We start from the raw sequence: 791 nt of genomic DNA on the forward strand, positions 1-791 counted from the left end.
CCCAATCTAGGACTCCAGTCCACCTGCTGGGGGGGGGGGAGGGGAGGAAGAGGAGGAGGAAGGGCAGGAGGGGGAGGAGACAGACTTCTCAGCCTGAGGATGAGAAGGGGGTCCGGAAATCTGTAGCCTTATGCAATGCTCTTGGGATTTCCCTCTTACAACCTTTTTGGGCACGTCTCAGCGGATCTGGCACCTGGTTGGGGCCCTGTCCACCTCACCCCAAGGGAGAGGCGCCCGTCCCCGGGCACCGATCTGCTCCTGGGTCGTCAGGGGCGTTGCTGACTCGGCTTTCCAGGGTCTTCAGGAAGAGGAAGAGGCCTTTCTCTCTCTCTCTGCCTCTCCCCCTATTCCATCAGCCGGCCTCACCCCCCCCCCAGCATTTACCTGGGGTCTCCCCCCCCAGCCCCTCTCCTGTCCCGGTCCCCCCCCCCAGCCCAGCCCCCGCCCCTCCCGGGCCGCCGGCCTCCGGGCCAGCCGGGCTTTGTTTCCCGAGACTCGGCGCCCCGCCCCGCCCCGTCTGGGGTCCCCGCCGCCCTTTGTCTGCCTCGGTCTCTCCCCCACCCCTTTCCCCGGGTCCGGCTCCGGATCCCTCTTTGTCTCTCCCGGGCCAGCGTGGCTGGTGGCGCTGCCCACCCGCCCCGGAGGTGGGCGCGGGTGACGCCGGGACCCGGCGACGATCGGGAAGAAGCAGCCTCGGCCCCCGGCGCCCCGCAGCAGCCCAGGAAGCACACGGTTAAAACCACCGAGTTCGGGCCGCCGTCCCCGGCTCGGAGCCGCCCGCCAGCCACCGA

This window comes from Dipodomys ordii, unplaced genomic scaffold (assembly GCF_000151885.1).
Source record: "Dipodomys ordii isolate 6190 unplaced genomic scaffold, Dord_2.0 Scaffold14, whole genome shotgun sequence".
Taxonomy (NCBI): domain Eukaryota; kingdom Metazoa; phylum Chordata; class Mammalia; order Rodentia; family Heteromyidae; genus Dipodomys; species Dipodomys ordii.